The sequence below is a fragment of the Desmodus rotundus genome, chromosome 1 (genome assembly GCF_022682495.2).
Source record: "Desmodus rotundus isolate HL8 chromosome 1, HLdesRot8A.1, whole genome shotgun sequence".
In the NCBI taxonomy this organism is placed as follows: Eukaryota; Metazoa; Chordata; class Mammalia; order Chiroptera; family Phyllostomidae; genus Desmodus; species Desmodus rotundus.
Window position 1 is genome coordinate 155,797,091 of NC_071387.1, and position 25,128 is coordinate 155,822,218.

The 25,128-nt window shown below is 37.4% G+C and overlaps 1 long non-coding RNA gene across 1 annotated transcript in view; it reads right to left on the reverse strand.

Annotated features, from left to right (window-relative positions):
- Positions 1–301: 301 nt before the first annotated feature.
- The window catches only part of LOC123480086 (uncharacterized), a 29,766-nt gene continuing 4,939 nt past the window's right edge, over positions 302–25,128 (reverse strand). Inside the window, exons 3-5 of the long non-coding RNA XR_006655949.2 lie at positions 24,943–25,051; positions 4,591–4,702; positions 302–4,136 (exon numbers count right to left, since the gene is read on the reverse strand). This is a non-coding gene — a long non-coding RNA (uncharacterized lncRNA). The remainder of the gene's footprint in view (positions 4,137–4,590; positions 4,703–24,942; positions 25,052–25,128) is intronic.

A 25,128-nucleotide genomic window follows, 5' to 3' on the forward strand; every position in this document is an offset into this window, starting at 1 on the left:
TTATGCAGACACAGTCTGAAGAAGTTTTGTTTAAGGCTAATGATTTTACGTAAAGTTATACTTTCTTATTGATTTCCACAACAGAGTTAAGAGAGTGGACCCACAAAAATAAGTTTGTACTAAAACATTTTAAATTACAGTTAACAGTTGCAATGTTTGCCTCAATGGGATTTCTTGTGACTTATTTTCATACATAACTGTTAATTTTGCAAAATAACAAAGTTGATTCTGTGCACTCACTGAAAGCATACTTGTTATAAAAAATAAATATCCACAATTTCTTATAGATTTGACAGTTTTCCTTTAATATTTAAGAAGTCATGCTGACTATACCAATTTTACCGTTGTTCAGTAAATGCTCATTTGTTGGAAAATCATTATGAAGATTTTATTGACTAGAATCTACCCATCCTACCAGCAAATTTATACATAATATATTCATTTACTGATCTCAAATGTCAGAAATTTATTTCTTATACTATATCCTTGTCATCTACATTAGTATAAAACATAACAAAATACCTACTATTTATAACATAATTCACTTCATGTCAGTGAAATTAATAGCTTCTATAAAGTCAATTCACTTTTTCCAGAGTTTTTAAAAATCCCCCCAAATTCTTCATGTTAAATACTGAATTTTGATTGTTCTAAATTACTGGGAGCTGCATAGGCATTACAAAAATTCTGAGTTACTCTAACATGAAAAAAAATCTATCAATATTCACAACATTCATTAAAATTGAGAATCTCCATGTTCTAGTTCTAGGCATTGTATTATCTGACATGGCTTTTAAGAAATATAATAGGAAACATTACTGAGTGTAATAAAAGTCCCTCTTAAAGGTATCAGTGCTTCCCGTTATCTGTAAAAATTTAGAAATACAACAGAGGGAAAGGCAAGAAAATCTATATACAATGCCATATGCTGAGCCAGATATAATTAAGAAACCTTAGACTCATGCCAAAAAGAAAAAAATTACTGAATGATTATCTTGGTGAGATCAGCTCTCTCCATCAAGACTGTGCCCAAACTGATGACTTCATCGAGATACACCACCGCCTCGGCACTACTGTGTAAATGAGAACCAGAACCAAACATCCTGAGAAGTTTCCTAAGGAAACAAATACGAATCGCAAATCATAAGTAGTTAAGGTTGAAAAGAACTTTAGAGGTCATTGCTGATAAAATTACCTATTTTCAGGGAATAAAATAAAAACTGGAGAAACCACAACAAGTACCCTGAAAATAGAGGCTTGAAGAAAAAATTAGAGATAGCTCTAGCATGATTCAGTAAATTAATTATGCAACTAGGGTTTAATGATTTTTATAATGTACAGAAAATAAATACACAAATTCAGAGGTTCCAGCTCTCACTTTCAGAACTTCTTTCTCCACCATTTGTTGTCTCATCCGGGTGACACCTCTGCATCCTCCTTCCTTAGGCCTATCTTCACCGAACCGACCTATGATTCCAACTAAAGGATTAAAGGCAGCAGCTTTGGCATGTGATCCCTGCAACAGATATTTCCACTCCATTGACGACCACAAGCTCTCAAGACCCCAAGGGATTATAGGAAAATTTCAAACAACTGACAATAGTGAGAATAATGTTGAGTTCCCAAAGAGCTTCATATTGGTCCTCAGGGCTGGACATCGAGTCACAGGCACCGTGACAGTCCTGATGGTAGAAGTCACTGAATTATGGAGATGATGTTTGCAACCAAGATAGGTGGTACAGTTTTGTTAGTAACTCAATTATCAATTCATAGACTGCTAAATGGTAACAAATGCCACTCAGAGAATGGTTCCATTACTTCTCCAAAACATTTTCATGATGCAATTTGCCGGGAACGGGAGAAGAAATTGGTGGGAAATGTGTCTTTCTTTGTGAACATACACATCTTACTAATTAAACCATGTGTTGTAATTTTATCTAAGCAAGCAGGAAGGCACATAACTGCGCCTAAATTGTACCATAAGAACTTGATCTAAAACACAAGCATGTAATAGAATAGTAAATTATCACTAAGTGGAAGGTGGTAACACTAGTAGTTCAAAATTCATAGTCAGCAAAGCAATGAGACACGAATTAAAGCCCCAGGCATACTCTTCCCGTGGGTGGCACAGCAGTACAGAACCACCCACTCTGCACTGAAGAACTCTGTCTGTGGAGGTCCTTGACAGGCAGTGAGACGGGCAAAGAAACTCTCAACATAGCACGTTTTAGAGGAGAGTCGTTCTGTGGAGGGGAGGTTGTCTCCACTGTAGTCCATGGTCTAAAGGACAACACTGCTGTGAAAATTCCATGGTTTCTGTGACCATCTTTATTACTCCCCTGGACATGTAAAGCCACTGCCACTCTGGATATTTCACTGGAGATTTCCAGTGAGTCAGCTACAAAATCCAGAGATGCTTAAAAGTTATCATCTTAAACTTCCATAGTCAGGTTGTCCACACTTAGCAACACAAAGCCTCAGATAGGAATGGCCATGCCCTGAGACCAGGCAGCCCCACTGGTCTAGCAGCACAGGTATTAGAGGCATCTAAGAGCAGGTACAGTGAGAAATGAGGCGAAGACTTGGCACATCTGGGAGCTCCACAGGGAAACAGGGGGAGCTGCCGGGATTCAGAAGCTGACATTTTTTTATGGTGGGGAGAGGGGGGGTCGTAATGGACCAAATGTTCAGTTCATAACTTGACCCCGTGCCTGAACGGTCATGTGTACTGACCTCTGAAGGACCACATGAAGCTTTTTGGGAACTTGGATAGTGTGTTTTTAACACAACAAAGGCAGAGCAGAATTGTGAGAAGAGAAGGGGAGAAATGGGAAAGTGTAGGAGAAAAGGTGGCAAGAAATGACTAATAAAATTAGCCCTAATGCAGATGTAAGGCTAAATGAGCTAGAAATATACTGAAGTATCCCACAGTTAAGCCTATCTTCCACTTATTTTTATATTGCTTTCTCTGACATTCCAGAATTCAATAATGAGCCAACATTTCTTGTTTCATTTGCCTGCATCTAGAAATCTTATGTCCCAAATCTGGGTAATATGCCCCTTCTAATCTCCTAAAAGATGGAAACAAACAAAAGTTTGTTAAAACTATAAAGCAGGAATGAGTAGGCTCTGTCTGAGTAGAAGAATGAAGTGCTTTTCTGTTAATATGGACATTGTGGACTTTTTTCCTTTGCATAGCTATGCCCATTTAATTACCTCTGAATTCCTAGCTATGGTCTGAATGTTTGAAATATTGACCAGTTGTTATGTGAGGTACTAGCATTTCAGGGTTTATAAGTAATTTTCCCTACCAACTTTAGTTTTGAACTACAGTGAATACTTTTAAATGGAAATGGTGGGCAGGTGGTTCTGCTGCACCTTTATGAGGAGCAATGTATTCAAATTAGTTCATCTGTACCGAGTGTGATGCTCAGAACAATGCTGCTGGCTCCACAAAAAGAACTGCACATGGACATAAGCCTTCTTTAAGGCAAACGAACCTGCAAGTACTCTTGCATGTCAATGATATGCACAGAGAGTGTTTCCTTTACAGACAGAGTTCCAGAGTGTGTGGTACAAGATTCTTATGATAGGTGAGCTCTCATTAATGATCAAAGTATGGGGCACAGATGTTGTACAAAGTTAGATCTCCTTCAACAAAAATTTATACAGCACCTATCGTCGGCCAGGTACTATGCAATATCCAAGGAATACAAAAATGGGTATGACACAATCCTTATGCCCAGAAGGCTTACAATCTAGGTTGGGAGATAAATATATCTTCAAGTACTCTACGGTGTGATACAGTACGGATAACTGCCCCAAACAGGGGAAATGCAGAAGGACCTACTGACTTTCCTGGGTAGTCAGAGGATGTTTCACCAAGGAGATGTCATTTGAACCCAATCTTGAAAGAGTGATATGTTCAGATAAAACTGCAGAAGACATTCCAGCTATGGTCAGGCCATGGTTAACATTTGGTAATTCACAGCTTGGTGCAGCAAGAAAGAAGTAATACAGAAGAGTCTGAAAGGAGGCGAAGGTGCATAAAGTCTTTTTGTGCTGCACTCGGGAATCTAGATTTTGTCCTGGAGGTGACAGCAGGCTCTTGTAGTTTCTTAATCAAATTCAATCATCTTATCAAAAAACAAAACATACAATTTTAAAATTCAGTTATGTACTTAGTTACAATCTACCCTCATCCCTTTTAGAACTCTTTGCATGCTACCACAGTCCAGACATACAGCCAGAACAGAATGACCCTGGGCCTCTTATGGAGCATTTGGGCTCTAGAGAAAAAGACTCTCCAGTCTTCAGGAGGCCTGTTTTTTAAACAACATTTCATTCCTAAATCCTAGCTTATATTTTGCAACATAACCAAATAACATAGAATCCAACCCACTAGTACAATATTTCCCAACACTAGAAATATTCAGTAAGTGTATTTTATCTCGCATGCCAGAAAAACACAATAAAACTTTCATGTAAGTATTTATAGAATGACTGATTATATCATTTTTGAGACAGTTCAAAAGCAAATGAGAAACCACAAATACCCTCCTTCATCCACCACCAGTAAAATCTACTCACCTTGCAGACTGGTGTTTTATGGCTTTGAGGAGTGATAGAGTAATGGGAAATGCAAGTGTTTGAGCCACCCGCATGACATACAAGGTCTGTCCAGAAAGTATCCAGCCACATACTATGAAAAATAGAGATACTCATTGAAGAAGATAGAAGATACAAGAAACATTGTACATAGGACAGTGATGCCTCAGTCCCCTTCAAAGTGGGCACCTTGGGACCTCACACAGTTCTCCCAATCACCATCAGCTGCCCTTTCATATTTTCCTGAATCTCATCAATGGTCTGAAATCTCTTCACTTTCAAAGGTGATTTTAGTTTGGGGAAAAGCCAGAAGTCACAGGGCGCCAAATCTGGGCTGTAATGGGGCTGAGTCACCTGGGTGATTTGATGTTTTGCTAAAACATTTTGCATGAGATGTGATGCATGAGCAGGCATGTTGTCATGATGAAGCTGCCAATCACCAGCTGCCCATAGCTGAGGCCTTCTGAATCATCTCAATAGTTTCCATGGAGGAATGTTCAAGTTTAACACAAAATTTGATGCAACTTTGTTGCTCTGCTTGCTCCGTCATTTTTAATGTGACGTCCACACAGTACACATGCTCACCCAAAAGCATCTACCATCTCACTGACTAGTACAGTGAAGTTGTCATTATTCATGCATGTGCATTCCAGTCCACCCTCCTTGACCACCAAGTTGCATCAATGTTACGCAAACCATTCTCATTATACTAACAATGGCTGGACTTTTTCCAGACACACTTCGTATTTCTGGTATCTCACAAATGTCTATGAAGAACAACTTATCCTCACTTCTCTCCTATCAGCTATTGTGCCAAAAGGTGAACTCAAAATGAATATTGAAGAACATAGATATATGTGTGTATTTAGAGGAAGGAATTTCATTTAGAATTTGTGTATACACAAATAATAACATATCTATAAATGAACTGAACCAAAGCCTTGGGAAGATATTGGCAGTAAAAGATCTGAGGTCCAGACGGATTATACACATCTGGAATTAAAAACAAAATAAAAATTAAAGAAGAGGCTAAGGCCAGAACTTCATAAATCTCATGAATGAAACCTTATTTCCAGTGTGTAAGCTATTATTATTCAAGTATAAAAAGTCATCATCAATATGATTCTAATGAAAGTTTATAAAATAAAATTTTGTGAAAATAAAATTCAACAGGATAAAAAGAGCATGTCAATGTTTTCCTGCTGCATGCTCTTCTCTGTTGACACACATCTTGCTTCTTTGTATTTACTTCAGCTCTTTTTTTTATAAACCACTCATGTTTTTTAAATTAGTTACTTAATCACAGGATCTAAACAACCTATGAGAATTTTCTCCTTTCTTCCCCCTTGGCTATATGAAAACAAAGATGTTAGCCGTGGCAAATATTTCACAAGGATTTCTGCTTCCTAAAATCTTTGACCATGGAAATAAGATAGGCATTAAAATGTATCACAATTATATTAATCTTCATTTTATTTCCATTAGCAACTTTTTGTTAACTTTTAAAATTATGCATTTTTTACTTTGACCCACTATTCAGATGTTTCAATGGATCTAAAGGCAGTAATTTGGGACTTAAAATGTGAACTTTCAGCTGCCATTTTTTTAGTAAAGCATAAGGTGCTCACAGGAAAATGTGGATCCAGATTAGAAAATGTTGAATTATTTTATGAAAGCCACTACTCTTTCTAGTTCAAATCTCTTTTCATTTTTCCTAGAGGAATTTTTTTTCACTAATATCTTTAGCTAATTACTTACTTGTGGCCACTAGATTAATTTTACTTGATTAGTGGGTATTCAAATTCTGTCCCTCTGCTAGCTACAAATATGAAAATATTTATAAGTGATCTATGCTAATTTAACTTCATAGTCTAAATGTATACTCTCTTATTATAATTTACAGCTCAGAGGATTCAGACTCTGTACATGGTATTGCAATTCCTACAAGAAATTGTTGAGATTCAGGAACCATGAACCATGCCTAAGTTCTTGGAAACTATGTGTCTGCTATGGTGGCTGTTGGCTCCTATGAATGGAAAAAAGTGCCACAGAGAATTTCAACCAACACGAAGCAACTGTTCCAAAGAATGTGGCTTAAGATTTTCAAAGACAAGTCAGACAGTTAAAGCATGCAGCTGTACTAGAAGGTGACCAAGAATAAGAATAGATGAATCAAATAACAAATGCATCACAAGACACATTTGAATTGCCAGGACTAACTTTTGTATTTTTACCTGAAGAGCACTTATATTTCCAGAGAAACTGAATTAAAATAATATGAACATCGGGAACAAATTTTGAAAATGAGCAGTGGTAAATAAAATGCTGAATAAATGATGTCCAAAATCAAAAGAAATAGAGGTTATCAAAAGTTACCTTGAAAATGGTAACTACCTAAATCCTATATGTTCTTTTGAAGATAGCACATATGACAATTTTAAATCACACTAAAATTCAACTACAAAATTCTCCCAGAATAAATTAGCTTCCAAAAATCAAACATTTTCAGAGAGCCTATAAAAAAAGATAAGTGTGAAGTGTAGGCCTTCTGTGGAATCACCAAAATCTCTTAGCTCTTTATTCTTCTTTATAAAAAGTTTCTCTGCTGAAATATAATTTAGAGAACATGCAGAAAATAAATGTAAGTTGGGCCAAAAAAGTATGAGGCCTCAAGCTCAAATGACAATTTAGTGAATATAAATGTTATTAAACTTCAACCCATCTCTTCTTGTTAAACGCAATGCATTATTTCCTAAGGAAATTAGGCTTGACCAATACCATTGTGAATTATTTATGTAAATTAAATATGCCACTTCTATAGAAAACTTTAGGTCAGCAGCAGATGTTGGTAAATTCCTACAGAAATGCATGCCCGGAGAATTTTTTTTTAAATGGCAGAAATCTGCTAGCTATTCCTGCCTTATCTGCAACAGCTGAGCAATCTTTCAGTGCCACGCGGAGACGGAAAACTTGGCGCAGATAGAGCGTGGACAAGCTTGCCTTAATCACATTGCTCTTTTACATGTGCACAAGGACATCAACATTGACAGTACAGAGTAAAGCAGCCATTTGCTGAAAACAACTGTCAACGTTGTCAAGTTTTTGGAACCTCTTATAATGTGATTTGTATGACAAATCTTGTGGCATTTTGTTTGTCAGCAACAGTAGTGAATTTCCATGTATCTGGGAAGGCAGGAGAACTGTTCAGAAGTGGATTGGGTTTCTTTACACAGACTTTGTAAAAGGAAAACAGTTATTAATTTTTAAATGACAGGTATCAAATAGATTTAGAATTTCTAAAGAGGAATTTCATTTAAAATATCACACAAGTGTAATTTCCCCTTCCCCTCAAACCTTGAAGAATTGCAATAGTTGCTTGATTTTCCTTTGCTGCACTCAGATTTTAAAAACGGTTACTGGAAAGGTATTAACATTTTCTGAGACTGGCATCTCTAGCAGTAGTTACTAGGGTGAGCTCTAAGTGACAACAGCAGGTTCAGTCCTTTCAGCAAGAACAGAGTGCTCATTGCTATATAGTTCATGAGATTGAATGTAACAAGTTACAAATAACCTAGTGGCACACCAGTGTTATTCAACAATGTACCTATTAAGAGTCGATTACAGCGATCTTATGGTTCATTAGGTTTTCAACAATTCCTTTATTCCTATTCTGAGCTGCATTTTTCATACAGCTAGTCCTTAATGTGCTTCACTCATTCGTCCTAAGCCAAGGTCCTCCTCTGCATGGGTGGAGTTCACTTGGACTCGCCGTATGAGAGACCACACACCCTCCCCCTGTGCACCTGCCAAAATGCCCCTGGCTGTGTTAGATCAGCATGCTCACCCAGCCAAGAAAACCTCAGGTTTTTCGTATCTATAATATAAAAGGAAGTGACATTTCCTTTAGAACAGATTTGACAAAGTCAAATGAAAGAATATTTTGTACATTTCCTTCATGTGGATCTGGTTAGAGAATTCCATAAAAGTATTCTCTCCCTTTGTTATGATCTTTTCCTGTCTCCCCAAACTATACTGAATATAATGCCTAGAATCACCCTTATAAATAATAGGTTCTCATTTTTTTTATTAAACCAAATTAAATGATAAATGAACCAAGACAGCACATCTCAAATAGAACTAGGCACTTTTCAAGTGCTCAATAATCCCATGTGGCTTGTGGATGCCAAACTGGACAGCAGAATTCTACAGACTTCAGTTCTAGTACTTTGTCCATCTGCTTACGTGACTTCATGTAAGTACCTTTGCTGTTGAATCTCATTTTCTCCAACTATTAAAAGGTCTTTAATAATTCATGTCCTATTTCATCTGCACGTAGTTTGTGTCAACACATGCAAAATACATTTAGAAGTAGTTTGAAAACTAGGAAGTTCTCCCCAGTTCTTGCTATTTCCTTTTTCATTTCCCAGAATTCCCTCACTTCCCTTTTTTTTTTTCCCAACTTACTGGCTGCTAGTTAAAATCATATATGGGAAGGCTCAATGTGTTTTATGGTTTAAAAAACTGCTGTCCAATGCTAAAGTACCAGTTTTTTCCTCATCTCAATAGCAATTTGCCTTCATGAAATCCCAAGCTTAAGATAATATCAATAGCTTGCCTTTTCCGTGATCGTCACTATTTCTGAAAGACATTCATATTCCATAGTTTTGGAACCCTTCTGTTTTCTAGGTGGACTTTGATTCTTCTAGACTAGGTCTAGCTAGTGTCAAAGATAATGGAGACACACAATGCAATGTACAGATGATGTATCATAGAATTGTACACTTGAAACCTACATAGTTTTATTAACAAATGTCACTCCAATAACCTTAATTTTTAACAACTTTAAAGAAAATCTAGAGATAAAAAGACAAGACCTCTGTACCTATATTTATTTTAAATATCCAGCTTATTCTCTATTTATAAAAATAATTAAAATTGAAAATTATGTACGTGGTTACACTTTCAGTGGCTATATTTTTAGAACAACCTAAAGGTGTTCACAGAAAAACATGGTTTTAGATTAGAAAATGAAAGAGTTTTATGAAAGCAACCATCCTTTCTAGTTCAAATCTCTTTTCATCCTTAAGTTTCCCTAAAAGAATTTTTTGCTAATATTTTTAGCTAATTACTTTCTCACAGGAAGGAAATGCCTAGATAGTAAACTGTTTCATATTCCTATTGTTACATTTCTTTGAATTCTGAATACCTCCTATGCCATACATGAGTCTTTTTTAAAAGATTTTCTTTATTATTTACTTTTAGAGAGAGGGGAACAGAGGGAGAAAGAGAGAGAGAGCAACATCAATGTGAGAGAGAAACATCTATCACTTGCCTCTCACAGGCACCCCAACTGGGGACCGGGAACCAAGCCTGCAACCCAGGCAAGTGCCCTGACTGGGAATCGAATCAGTGACCTCTTGCCCCATGCATTGGTGCCCAACCAACTGAGCCTAACTGATCAGGGCCATACCGTGATTCTTACTGCCTGTCCTCCTCCAGACTGTTTCACATTTATTTCCTTCTCCTCTCTCCTTTTCTGCTTCTCTGCCTCCCTCTTTCTCTTTCTATCTTCCCCTGCTCTCTCTGTCTCTTCACTTAATGTGTTTTTTAGACTAGAGCTGAACTGTAACCACGCCTCTTTCCTTTCTCTACACTTGCTCTAAAGCAGCTTATATTTAGCATCTGGCAGGCTGTAAGTTAGCTGTGGAAAAAGAACTTTGAACTTTTTTTATTTTAGAGAGATGGAGGGACATCTCTTTGTTGTTGCACTTATTTATTTATGCATTCATTGGTTGATTCTCCTATGTGCTCTGACCAGGGATCGAACCTTCAATCTTGGTGCATTGGGACGACACTCTAACCAACTGAGTTACGCAGTCAGTGCTGAACTTTTTGTTTGTTTGTATTCTAACAACTACTATATTATATCCTATAAGTATATTTTTAATTATAAATTTAACATATAAATATATTAAGTTATAAAACATCTTACACGTTAATCTGGCAGAATTTAGAAGTATCACTGGCTGCCCAGCTCATCTACTATCACAGTAAAACAGCAATCTATCTGAACAGTTATCTAAATGTTGTGAGGGTTTTTTTAATGCTTTTGAATGCGATCTTAATCACCATTTCCAGTGATGTGTCTACATACCAGCTGCAGCCCTGCTGATTAGAACATCAATACCAATTGATTTCCTAACACATACTTGCAATGTCTATTGTATCTCATTGTACACTGTACACTATGGGTATTTAGCCAAAGCTAACAGGGAAAAAGAGATTTTGTATACAGAACACATGGGCCCCAGAGAGTTTCATAATTCCCAGAAGAGAGGAATCAGGTACTCAATGTCAGGCTAAATGGTTGCCCACAGTTAATGTGTTTGGTGGCCACAGGCTCAAATCATTCTCTCGTCCGGAGCCAGGGTTACTCAGCTGTATAATAAGCTCTAAAGTCTCTCCTTCGTAAAGGACTCAGGATTCATGGCTTTAATTTTGCCACTGATAATATGAAAAGTACATTCCATACAGTACTGAGCAAGCATTCCCTCTCAGCTTCCACTATAATGAAATTCTAATTGTTTCTAAAGTTTAGGAAGGATAAAATGGTTAATCTCCATGATGACAAAAGGAAGCCAGGAAAATAAAATGACACACTTGAATGAACTGTGGGAAATAAAGTGCACAACACGCGATAATGCCGTGACTCCGTGTTATTGCGCATTTCTGGGCTGAAAAGATATGGCTTGATGGGTAATTTGTCATGCTGTGCAATAGAGAACAACAGTAAAGAGACTTCAGACAGAAGAAAATTACACAAATAGTAGGGTGGAAAGGTATAATTGAAGATGGCAAAAGATTGAAAGAAAGACATTTAAAATTACTGTACTGACCTACTAAATGCACTTGGGCGTGGAATCCTGGCCTCACAAGAAGAGGCTTTAAATGACTGCGGGCTGTGACACTACTGCAGAGTGATGCCAATCTCCCAGCGCTCAGGAAGAAAATCACAATGCACAGCCCGACTGAACCGCCTCAACCTGCTTTCTTTCCGAGAGGAGTCTTGGCTTCCTTTGAACTTAGGAAAAGTTTTCTAAATAAGTTTTCTTTTTAAAATCATGAGTATATTTAATTTAGTATTTGGGAGGCTTAACTCCTTAATTTTCTGAAGTCAATAATTCTCCATTCTGTGAAACTACAAAACCAGTGTAACATATATTTTTAATGAATCCACACAGGAGGATTTTGCGTCTCATATCCAGTTTCTTCAGAATCAAGGAATCCAAGAGCACAGCATGCCACTGTTCCAAGCGCAACCGTATGACTGAGAAGCAGGAGACATGATCATTGGTCCATCTGTCCTGCAGGCTCATTAACCATGCACAGCTCTGGGTCTCAACCTCACTAAGCCCAAGTCCCATGCTCTGCAGAAGGAGAAACATGATCCACATATTTCCTAAAGAATTTTTCCAGTCCTGTGATTCTATTCCAAACAGCAGAACTTCCAGAGAGCTTCTCAATAAAGTTTATTTCCTTCTTCTTCCCAGGCTCAAAACAGAGCTCGTAAAACAGGGGCTGTCCCAACCACCCATGCTTTATTGTGGTTCATGTCGGTCATCTCCTTTGCCTTCTACCTGTCATGTCAGGTAATTACGTAGGAAATATAAAATTATTTGCAATATTAATTATAAAGATCTTTCTATTTCTTACATTTAAATACATAAATCACAACTTATCTTTAAAAATTGATTGTTAATAACAATACAATAGTAACCCCTTATCCAAGGGGGATACCCCCAAACCCCCAGGGGATGCCTAGAACCACAGTAGTACCAACTCCTATATATGCTACGTTTTTCCTGCATATACATACATACCTATGATAAAGTTTACTTTACAAATTCTGCACCCTGAGAAATTAACAACAATAATAATAAAATACATAAAGTCCTCACTTAATGTTTCAGTAGGTTCTCAGAAACTGCAACTTTAAGCAAAACCTATAATGAAACCAATTTTATCACAGGCTAAGTGATAAGAGTTAATTTCCCAAAGCACATTTCTGGCTACAAAAACATCACCAAAATCCTAAATAAAGACCCCAAACACTTCTAATAATAAATAATTAAATAAATATGAGCTACACATATATTTAAGAAAAATGAATAAAAGCAAGTAAGATAATGATTATACAACCCACTTATTTGCTTAGCATGTCCGAGAGGCACAGCCCGTGCCAGCAGTTCAGGCAGCGAGGCAGAATCCAGCCCTCCATAGCCAGGGCACTTTTCCCTCTCCAGGCACACTCACTTGCACCCTGAGTCACTCGGACTGGGGCAACTGAGACACACCAGTTCACTTCACATACTCGTCCTTGGTATGTGAGAGGAAAGCAGAGTGCCCAGAGAAAACCCATACAGACATGGGGGTAGGGAGGCATGCAGACCCCACACACACAGTGGCCCTGTCGGGGATTAATTTACTGTCTTTCTTCCTCAACATTATAATGAAATGGCCTTAAACAAAATGAAGTTATTCTCTGGGGGTCTTCCATAGAACAATATAACAATATAACAATATACTATAATAACTATTATGTAAATTTGGCCTCTCAAAATATTGTACTGTACTCACTCTTCTTCTATGATGATGTGAGCTGATAACAGTGCCCATGTGATGAGATGCAGTGAGGTGAGCAACATTGTGACATAACATTAGCCAACTATATGGGTTACTTGAACACAAGCACTGTGATAATTGGACAGTTGATCCAATAATCAAGATGGCTGCTAAGTAATGGGTGGTGAATGTATACAGTGTGGAGATGCTAGACAAAGGGATGATTCACAGGTTAGCGAGACATTTCATCACACTACCCAGAATGGTGAGCAATTTATAACTTACAAGTTGTTTGTTTCTGAAATTGTCCATGTGATACTTGTCATTTCACACCATGGTTGATTTGGGGTAGCTAAAACCACAGAGACCAAAACTACAGATAAGGGGCATTAAGAACTTATTAAAGGAAAATGGCATTTCTTCATATAAGGGAAAGTATGGTCTTTGATAATGATACCCAATTCTAAACTTAAAATGAAGTGACAGCCCTGGCCAGGTGGCTCAGTTGGTTTGAGCACCATCTTGTGCACTAAAAGATTGTAGGTTCTGTCCCTGTTCAGGGCACATACTTGGGTTGTAGGTTCAATCCCTGGTTGGGGCACATACAGGAGGCAACCAATTGGTGTTTCTCTCTCACATTGATGTTTTCTCTCTTTCTTTCTCTCCTCTCCTCTTTCTCTAAAATCAATAAACAGATCCTTGGGTGGCGATAAAAAATAAAGTTATAGTATTTTTGCAGTTCTCATTATTATTCTCATGTCTACATTGTCCCATAATTTCTTTCAGTAGGTAGAAATCTTAAGATATATTTGTGTGGTGCTCCATGAACTGTTCGAAAACATCTTTCAAATGGAATTGTCCCAAATATTTTATAGATAGGGTAAAAATTATGGTGCAAAAATATTTATAATTAATGAAACCATTGTTTCCATTTTTAAAAGAGTTTTTATAACTTGGGGAATTCTAAATAAAGTTTAAAATGAGGCCTTAATAAAACTATTCTGTCTGGATGACATCATAAAGAACAAATTAAATTTAAGAGGTTTCAAACTTGTAAGGGTAAAAAAATGTTTGAAGTGTTTACAAACACTACATAAAACGGAGTCATGAAATACTCTGGGGAAACATCTAATTTGACTTGAAGATATTTAGAAGCCCAGCAGATAACTGTGCTACCCCACAAAATGTCCTTTACGCCACACATAGAAACTGGGACTCATTTCACCATGAGACATTCTTATATTTTCTTCCATTCTTATATCCTTTTTCAAGCTAAACATTTCATACTTTCAATACTTAGTATGTTTTATATTTGCAAATTATAATACTGATGATAATAAGCAACAGATATTATATACAGTTCTATCCAAAATCAGCTTTCCATTAATTCATTTCAATATATGAGGCTTAAAACTTTAAGTCAAAGTGCACTGTAGTGGAATCTAGAAAAATATTTTCCCAACTCATTGCACATATCAGAGAAAAAAGAAGGGTAATTTCTGATTAATGTCAATAGAATAATGTATTAATGATTTAATTAGAAATTTCAAAAATCATAAAACTAGAAAAAACACCAGAAAGTCACCTAAGCTGGGGCTGTCTACATATGGGGCTAACCTTGTGAAGATGCGGTGAGCAAAGCCACAGTCTTCCAATACAAAAAAGACTCATTCATCCAACAAATAAGAGTCTTACTGACTTTTAAAGTCTTACCCTGCTTTGGAATTTATAGATTCAATGTAATCCTTATTAAAACACCAATGACATATTTCACAGATATAGAACAAGTATTTCAAAAATTCTTATGGAGCCATAAATGACCCAGATTATCCTCAGCAATTTTGTGAAAGAAGAACAAAGTAGGAAGAATCACAACACCTAATATCAAACTATACTACAAGGCTACTGTAATCAAAACAGTCTGGTTCTGGCATAAGAATAGACATATAGATCAATGGAACAGAACAGAGAGCCCAGAAATAAACCCATGTTTCTATGGTCAATTAATATTTGCCAAAGGGGGGAGGAGCATAAAATGGAATAAAAATAGCCTCTGCAACAAATGTGTTGGGATATCTGGACAGGTATATGCAAAAACAAATGAAATTAGACTAGCAACTTACACCATACATAGAAATAAGTTCAAGAAAGATAAAAGACTTATATATAAGTCATAACACCATAAAAGCCCTAGAGGAGAACATAGGGAGGAAAATCTCAGATATTCCATGCAGCAATATTTTCACTGTACCCTAGAGCAAGGGATAAAAAGGAAAGAATAAACAAATGGGACTATGTCAAATTTAAAAGCTTCTCCACAGCTAAAGAAAACATCAGCAAAATGAAAAGGGAATCAACTGTATAGGAAAATATATTTGCCAATGATACCTCATACCAGGGTTTGATCTCCAAAACATTAAAGAACTCACACAACTCACCAGGAAGAAAAACAATCCAATTAAAAAATGGGTAAAGGACCTGAACAGACACCAAAGAGGACATACAGAGGGCCCAAAAACATATGAAAGGATGCTCAGCATCACTAGCCATCAGAGATATGCAAATTAAAACCACAATGAGAAACCACCTCACACCTGTCAGAATGGCCATCATTAACAAATCAACAAACAACAAGTGCTGGTGAGGATGTGGAGAAAAGTGAACCTTGGTTCACTGTTGGTGGGAATGCAGATTGGTGCAGCCACTGTAGAAAACAGTATAGAATTTCCTCAAAAAAATTAAAAATGGAACTACTTTTTGACCTAGCAATTCCACTGGTGGGATTATTCCCTAATAATCCTGAAACACCAATTCAAAAGAACCTATGCACCCCAGTGCTCATAGCAGGGTTATTTACAATTGCCAAACACTAGAAACAGCCTAAGTGCCCATCAGCAAATGAGTGGATCAAAAAACTGGTACATTTATACAATAGTATACTACACAGCAGAAAGAAAGAAGGAGCTATAGAGAGCATTTTGCTAAATGAAATAAGCCAGGCTGTGAAAGACAAATACCATATGATCTCACTTATAAGTGGAGCCTAATCAACAAAACAAACAAGCAAGCAAACTAGAACCAGAGCCATGGAAACAATCTGACAGTGACCAGAGGAGATAGGGGAGGGAGATAATGGGGGAAAGCAGGGGAAGTGTCAAGTCAAGGAACATGTATAAAGGACCCACAGACAAGGACAACAGTGGGGAGAATTGAATGTGGGAGAGGGAAGGTTGGCAAGGCAGGGGAGAGCAATGGGGAAGAATGGGGACAACTGTAATTGAACCACAATAAAAAAATTAATAAATAAATAAGTCTTCCCCTGCTTTGGAATTATAGAATATATAAAAACACATAACTATTCTCAAGAAAATTCTATTCAAAATAGTCATGAAAGTCAAAAAACTCCTCAGAATCCTCAAGACTCAGTTATACTGCCCACATTTTATGACTATTTATAAGAACCCTCATCAGGGCCATGAAAGTTACCAATGTAGAAATGAACAGGTCAAAATGCTGTCATTTAACAAAATAATAATAAATCATTCAGTCATACATTTAATGAATATTTATTAAGTGCGCTTCATGTGCCAGGCACCATGCTAGGCACCAGGAATAGAGAGAGCAGTCAACATGGATGTGGCCATCACAGAGTCTCGTGGAGAAGAGTAGGCAGTGAAATGAGTAACAATGAAGTTTGGTGTGTGTTAAGACTGGATAACTACAGGAAACTATGAAACCACACAAGGCTCTGTTGAACCTCCTAGGGGAGACAAGGTGCAGCTAAGATCTGAAGGATGAGTAAGAATAGCTGCTTTGGTGCAATGGACCCTCTCACCTCTGTGTCTTTGTAGCCACTTTCCTCATTCCCTACATGCCCTTTCTCACCTCCTCTTTCCTTCTCATCCTCTTAGATTTAGTTTGCGCAGCATCTCTTCCATGCAGCCTTCTCTGAATGCCCCATCTCTATTAGTCTAGAGTGGATGCTATCCCCAATAATCTCACTGAACCCACACATATCTGCAACCCCCACTCCTGTAATTGCCTGTGTAATCTTGGTCTCTTGGGCTAATAAAAATCTAAGAAGAGGTTTCTTTGATGGTTCTGGGAAAGCTTTTCTAACTCTTCTAGAAAATCTCTGAAATAGCCGCTTTCACTTGATAGTCATCTTGCTACTAGCCACTGGTGAACCTTGTCCAGAAAGGAAAACAATGGAGGGAAAACTAAAAGAAGACTACTGAATTAAAATATCCCTGAATTCCACCCTACTCTGGACTTTCGGTGGTGTGAGCCAAGAAATTTCTTCATTACTAAAGCCACTGAGGTTTTATGTTACTGATAGGCAAAAGCATGGTGACTGACTGAACATCATAGGTGGGAATCATGTTTTGGTTTGTTTTTTCCTTAGCATCTAACACATTATTTAGCCCATATTAGTTGTTCAATAAATACTTTTGGAGTAAATAAAGTGGGTCATTCAAAGAAAATATGATAACAATAAAATTTTGAAATTTGTACCTAAATAAATTTGAAAACAAATTCCGTTTTGAAACAAGACTTTTAAAAGGTGTTTTAAAACAATATTTAGAAGCACTAGCATTTTTAGAGGTGTCCCTATATTGTAAAGAAAGTATCTGGACCTCTGCTCACTCAGTGCCTTTCATCTCACCCGACTCTCCCCTTTGTGCCCAAAGGCAGTTCTGTTATTCCCAGTGTCCTCATATTTTTCTCCCCACCTCTCCTTCAAAACCTGTTCTCCAGAAAGAGCTAGTAAACTCACTCACACTGAATTCTACGGATCTAATTTAAACAAAAATGCTATTATTTCTAGGGGTACTTACAAAATATGAAGATTTTTATCTCTAATTTCATCTCTAACTTCAAATATCAGGAAACAGATAACGAAGGCCTTTGTGGAGCCTGACAGCCAACTCTGCAGCCATGAAACAGCAAGCAGAGATGCCCGGTTTCCTAGTAACATACGGGCAACTCCAGACATTGTCATCGACGGCCAGCCCTACAGCCTGACAGGAACGCGCTCCTGTTCCATTTTCTTAAGAGCAAGTACATCCAGTAACCAGTGACCCATGTCTACCAAGGGATGGCCATGCCTCTAAGAAGTTCTGGCTGTAGACTTTATCCCTGGGATGAGATTTAACTCCATCTGGTCTGTATCCTGTTTGGAACTTAGTAACTTCACAATTATAGGAAGCATCTATATTGGAAATTCTCTTACCCCCAAACCCTATCAGCCAATTATAAACAATGCTTGATTTACTCCAACGCAGTGAACACAGGATTCTTTGTTATTGGCCCCAAACTCAGATGAAAACAAAACTCTTAAAAACAAGTAGATGTTCCTACATAAATGTTTTGATCTAAAGCAATTACAAACTGTTTGGGCTACCTTTTATCTAGCAAATCTGATATCCCAGAGCCACCTTAAATGCCACATATAAAAGCATCCTACTGCACACCTCAACACAATTGTCCATATAACCTTAATGTCTTTCCAAGTAATTTTATGCAGTCAGCACCCTACACGTTAGGGAAGGAAGGGAGGTGTGCTCTATGGGTTTCTTATGAAAGCAATGAACATTCATAATCAGACCCATTCCTTAATTTTGCTTAGTTTTTTATTCAGTTGCATTAATACTGCATTGTTGGACAAAGACGAGAATGAACATGCAGTTTCAGTTTTAAAAAACAACAACGACAACAATACAGCTTTCAAAAGAACAAGTGCTGAGCTTGTAAAAAAAAACCCAGCTCCCATTTTATTAAATATTAGCGCTCACGCAGGGATGTCTGAAGTGCGCTGCAAGGCCAATTAGGACAGATCAATGTACACTTACCTCTCCAGAAGGCTGAAAGGTGTGTAGTGACTATGTGTCATTAAAAATTTACTTGACCATGGGCATCAGATGTCCATGAAAGGATGACCCTGGTGAGCACTCTAAGTTTCCGTTTTACTCATGTCATCCTCAATGCATCAAAAATGCCACAGACACCATTACTCTCACCCGGCCTCGCGGCCGCTGGCGTGCTGTATGTGTTTGAGAGGGTAGTATCAATTAGCTATAGTACCTATCAAGTCTTACCTGCAATTACTACCACTTCACAATTTATCATTTCACACATTTGGCAGATTTTCCAAAGTAACAGTTGTTTAAAGGTTAATCAAAATTCTTAGAATGGTATTTATTATAATGTGATTTTTGATAACTGACTGAATCAGTGGCTCTTAAGAAAACACCCTTGTCCCAGTCCTGCTCAGTATATACCGCAGTGCCATTTGGGGAAAAGAAATACGTATTAGAACTGTTCCTTTCAGCCCTTGTCATGGAAGATCATATATTAATGTAATCAGGTGGTACATTTACATGCTCATTAGTAATCCATCATTAGTCCAAATGCTCACTATTAGGAATAAATGTACGTGTTATTCAGAATATCCAGAAATAGTATTTCTTATTTAAACATGCAGAATAAGCTGACTGAAATAAGTGCACACCTTGAATTTGAACTTTCAAGGCATATCACTGAAGTCAATCAGTTATGTCAGGACACTCTTCCATAATAATCTCCATCATAAAATCCCTGCCCCTCCCTAACAAGGGGGAATGGAAACAGTTCCAGTATCTGAATCCTTCTAATTCACTGTAACTGCAAAAATTCCTGATGAAGTGTGTGTTTAAATTTTATGCTTTAATACATAGCATGCCACTAAAACCACATTAGTTATGCTTTATGCTGTTTAATCATATGTCAAAATCTGTAAAATCTGCTCTAGCATGCTAAGGTAATTTAACTGCAATTAATCAATCAAGGAAATAAATAAAACGTAATAAATGCCAAATAATGTAACTTCTTTAAAAACAAACCACTCTCTATATATTTATCCTAAAAATACTTACTAGCTAATACCATTGAAGGAAAAACACAGTGAAAATTAGACTTACTGAATATTTTTGCCATTAGTAGCCAGCTTCTAGCTCTACACTTGCCAATGTTTTAAAGAGGCCTTTGGCACCATCTGACTTTCCCAATAAAATGTGGGCAACTTGAGGGTCAGAATTATACTTGTTCATTCCCTGTGCCCCACACGATGTCTTCATCATAACAGGTGTTCAGTAGGTTTTTACTCAGTGAAAGAATCAATGATTCAAATATCCACAAACTGGATTATTTCATTACAATATTTAGGACCTACAACAATAGTCATATTTTTCTTCTGACAAAAACCATTTATTATACATCATTGGTATTTAACCAAAAGTAGTAGCACTGTCTTTATTAATCCTCTTTTTTTCCCATAGAATCAGTTAGAAACCAGCAAAAAACATTGGTGAATGTGTATGTTTGTATTTCTTCTTCCAAATAAAAAACAGTGACTTTCTTTTCAAGGATGTAATTTAATAATTTGATGGATATAGTTTTGGACCAAGCCTAGGAAGGTCAATTATAAGTCTTGTGTCCAGTCAGCAAGACTTCATTAAGCACCAGCTGCATGCCCTGCACTATGCTAATAAATACAAATATACCAATAATCTTAAGATTGTACTTGTGTGAGGTTAAATTTTTAATACTGTTAAATAAGATTACAAGATATTTGGGGGAGAGCAATAGGGATTAACAAGAAGCAACAGCTTTTTCATAGATTTGGGAAGCTACTAGAGGTTTTTTTTTTTTCCCATAGGTAGCCAAAATATCCTTGAAACATTAATTTTAGAGTAAGAGTTGTACTGACCCCAATATAATCGCTCTGGTTTGTAGGCAGGCACCGCCACCATCTCCCTTCCTGCCCTCTGTCTGCTGGAGCAAAACTGAGATGAACGTACTGATCCTGCCCCCAACCCCACAGCAGGCCCATCAATCTCTGGAACAAACTCCACAAAAATAGGAAGCATGTACAGAGCCTTTCTCTTCCTCACTAGGCACATCTGGTGGCCCAGCTACCACTGCGGGGCTCCCATGTTACTGCTCATTCTCAGCTTGAATCTGTGTAGTCCACTAGATCTAGGAGGCTACCCCTGTGGGGCTGGTCCCAGGGACCTGTGCAGCTCTATCATTCAGAAATTATCCCCTTTCTCTCCGTATGGGACTAGGCCTCTGCAAGGTCTCCTTGGGTCTTTAGATCTTTGAATGTTGTTCTGACCTATGTCCTTGACCCTTGGTAACAGTCATGGATGGGGTCAGCTCTGTATTTATGATCCCAAATGTGAGTACTGGCCTGGTATTGCTACACGTATCAAACCTCACATGTGTAACAGGGAGAAGGGCCACAGACATGAGGCTTGCTGCATTCTAGAAATGATATCTCACTGATCGCACCATAATAAGAGGCTCACTCACTTTTTCACTTGCTATGTAGTTTTTCTTAGTTCCAAAAAGAGCTTTCTTTGTAACTTACAGTAAAATTATTAGAATAAGGGGCAACACCAAGGCAAGTAATACAGAGGGGGTGGAGCAAAATTCCACCACAAAACCAAGGCCCTCCCCATAAAGCCTGCAACTCTGTAGTGCGAATTTTAGGCTCAATTGTTCCATCAGTCAGAAGAAAACGGAGGCATCAATACTGATGCCATTTACTATTGGGTCAGAGTGGGGCAAGAGATTCAGCTCATCAGGAGAGGCGTTCTTGTTTTCCTAGCTGTGCATTATTGGGAGGACTGTATTGAGTGTCTCATTGCATACAGTTTTTATATCAAATAATCATAGCAAAATATCAGTGTAAATTGCTGAATGTCAGCCTCCCTTTCTAGCATGAAATACTTCCAAAAGTGTTCTTCCTCAGAAGGGCTTTAGACTAGTACGGTGCAATAATTTTGTAGTATCGACAGTACAAAATAAAACGACACTTGTGAAAATAATGTAATAATATGTTATGTAACCTAAACAGTCTTTATAGTTGCATTTTAAAGATATAAATAAGAGTATAAGTCACAATATTCTCAGCTATACGGAGATAGGGGAGGACACAGAAAAGATTGGGGCCATAGGAAACCAGGGTCACACAGCCAGCACAAATTACTGGAAGATGAGGAATAAATGAGGGTCAGCTATACTGTTGACATTCTGGTATATTTTCTTACGATGGTTTTAAGTGATTTAGCACAAAAATGGTGTTTTTATTTCAGAAAATCTAAATTAATGAAATGTTCAAAGTGAAAAGTAGTGTACAATTGGCCACAAGAAAAGAAGTGAAGATAAGTCTCAGGATAATAATAAATGACCTATTAAATCTAAAATACATAATTTCTATCTTAACAAAATTTGAAAAAAAAATAGTTCAAGACCTCACCATTTCATCATTGTTTTAAAGAATGAAATGAAGAACTAAAATTAAGTATGAATTTTACAAAGTAGATGTAGGTAATTTCAAATTGGCTACTATGGTAATAACGGGAAATGACACAAACCAAAGCTGCTTATACACACACCTCAAGATTCTATTTCGGGGAGACTCAGATCAGATCAAAAACTCTAAGAACATTTTTTGCTCATACACACCCCACATATCACACAGGTATGGACTCGGACACCCTCCTTTCTCCCGTGACAGTTGCTAGGAGGTTTTCCTGACATGGAGAGGAGGGGTGAGTTTCTGCAAAAACAAGATAAAATATCTAAACATTTACAGCTTTTGTGTTATAAGCCCACCTATTCATGGGTTTGTGAAATTTAGACAGTCTAATAAAAATTCTAATGTATGTAACAAGATCATAACGTGACACAAATCACAATGTGACAAGATCATACATTATATTGAGTGCCTTTTCCAGTGCTTCCTACTAAATACCAACAAAATAAAGTATGTCCCTCAACATTCAGAAATAATATACTTTCTTCTTAGTTCCCAAAGGAAAATCTTTTAAGACTTATGAAAACTCAAAATATGTGACAATCTGTCACTGAATTAGCATGAGCTGCGATAACAAGTGATACTGTATATACAAAACCCACTGAAGCTGTGTGTTCGTCTTCACATTCAAAGGCTATTTCTAAACAGGTCAGAGTAAAGCCCTGGCTGACGGGTACTCATGGCAGAAAGGGGTCTGAGAAGAGCCAAAACCGTGTGTAACACAAAACTCATTGATTTTTATATTTAGAATGGATCTTTGAACTTACATTTGGAAGTGTTATGAGAACACGAGACTCCTGTCATTTTATATGTGTTCATTCTTATAAGATGTTTGCCTTGTATGGTTAACGCATTTTGCTGAGGACTTCCTGGGTAGGGCACATCACTATGTGTGGTGGAAGGGGATGAGAGTCAATCGCAAGCATTCCCCAAGCCCATTACTGCGACTACACGCCTCTCAGACAAAAGCAGGCCTGACTGGGAAGTTTTAGGAGACAAAGGAGTGGTAGGGACTTGGGAATGGGAATGAGGTATTTCTCCATACACATACTCTACAGTGCTCCTCTTTAACTTAGAATTAGAATAGTGTATTATTACTGGCTAATTAGTTCTTTATATTCTCCATGAAATTGCAAGATTTTTAAGAAAAAATACTTTATTTTGAAGTAATTAGTAGTTCACAAGAAGGTTCAAAGAAATATACTGTAAGTGTACCCTTTCCCCAGTGTTAATATCTTGCTTATCTACAATATCAAAACCAGGTCATTGACATTAGTATAACCCATAGAGATTACTCATATTTCAACAATTATACATGTACTTACTCATGTTTGTATGTGTGTAGCTGTATGCAACTTCATCACATGGGCAGTTTTACAAAACCACGACCACAATCAAGTCACTTAACTGTACCATCATCACAAGACTCCCTAGTGCTATCCTTCTGTGACCACCCCTGCCACCTCCCCTCTCTTTTAACTCAGCCAACTGCTAAACCATCACCCATCTTTGCAATTATGTTATTTTATTAATACTGTATAAATGGATATAAGCAATAAGATATCCTGTTATGACAAACTTTTTTCACTCAGCCTAATTTTCTGGAGGTTTATCCAACTTATTGCCCATATCAGTGGTCCATTACTCTTTATTTCTGGGTAGTATTCCATACTATGGAAATACCACAGTCTGGGTATCACCATACTATGGATCTATTCATCCATCAACAGACATTTGGGTATTTCCAGTTTGGGGTTACTACAAAGTACTTACACGCATTCATGTACAAGTTTCAGCATGAAGATAAATTATAAGATTTTTAAAGGGATAATAGCGTCTTATTCATCACACTACCTCCAACACTTTATAAAGCACACAGTAGTTACTCAAAAATAGTTGTTGAAGGAAAGAATGAATAAACCATGCAATTGCCTCTGAATGGCAGAAAATAAAATAGGAGGGAAAACGTCAGCCAAGAGGCCCTGAACGTGCTCTGGCAGTTCTCAGATGATAGCAGTGCTCAAAGGGGACACACACAGATACACACGCGCACTCTCCAGTTAGAACACTTTTCCAGTTTGTGTGAAATATTGAGCTGCATATTAAGATGTTGTTTAGATTAATAAGCTATAACTGAATTATTTTTAAAGAAAAAATTGGGAAGACTCCCTATTCTAGCCAAGATAGACTAAAAGAGGCTGGATATACCCTCATTCCTAAAACAACAATAATAACAACGAAACTCTGACAAAATGCATTAAACAATTATTTTTAAGACATGGGTGATGAAGAACAGTAGTCCCTGAGAGATGGAAAGCTACGGAGGTGAATCTCATTATTCCCTTGCTTACCATTTTGAAGGTTTTCTGGCAGTGGCACAGATAGGGTAACTCAGGAGGCAGGAGGAAACAGCTCATAGAATCGGGGAAGAAGGTAGCTATTGCTCCCGGAAGAGAGAACCTGGCAGAGAGGTGCGGCACAGAGAAAGAGATGAGGTCGGCAGAGTCCCATTCAGGAATTTAACAGAGTACTCACCT